Below are 597 nucleotides of genomic sequence, written 5' to 3' on the forward strand. Positions count from 1 at the left end.
GGGAAGGGGAGGGGAGGGGGAAGGGGGGAGGGGAGGGGAGGGGAGGGGGAAGGGGAGGGGAGGGGGGAGGGGAGGGGGGGGAGGGGGAGGGGAGGGAGGGGGGAAGGGGAGGGGGAGGGGGAAGGGAGGGGAGGGGAGGGGAGGGGAGGGGGAGGGGAAGGGGGGAGGGGAGGGGAGGGGAGGGGAGGGGAGGGGAGGGGTGGGTGGAAGGGGTGGGAGGGGGAGGGGGAAGGGGAGGGGAGGGGGAGGGAAGGGGGAGGGGAGGGGGAGGGGGAGGGGAGGGGAGGGGGGGGAGGGGAGGGAGGGGAGGGGGGGAAGGGGGAGGGGAGGGGTGGGGGAGGGGGGGGGGGGAGGGGTGGGGAGGGGGGGGTGGGGGGGGGAGGGGGGGGTGGGAGGGGAGGGGAGGGGGGAGGGGTGGGGAGGGGGTGGGGAGGGGGAGGGGAGGGGTGGGGGGGGAGGGGGAGGGGAGGGAGGGGAGGGGGGAAGGGGAGGGGAAGGGGAGGGGGCGAGGGGAGGGGGGGAAGGGGGAGGGGGGGGAGGGGAGGGGGGGGGGAGGGGGGAGGGAGGAGGGGAGGGGGGTGAGGGGGGGGGAGGGGA

This window comes from Chiloscyllium punctatum, chromosome 29 (genome assembly GCF_047496795.1).
Source record: "Chiloscyllium punctatum isolate Juve2018m chromosome 29, sChiPun1.3, whole genome shotgun sequence".
Lineage (NCBI taxonomy): Eukaryota > Metazoa > Chordata > Chondrichthyes > Orectolobiformes > Hemiscylliidae > Chiloscyllium > Chiloscyllium punctatum.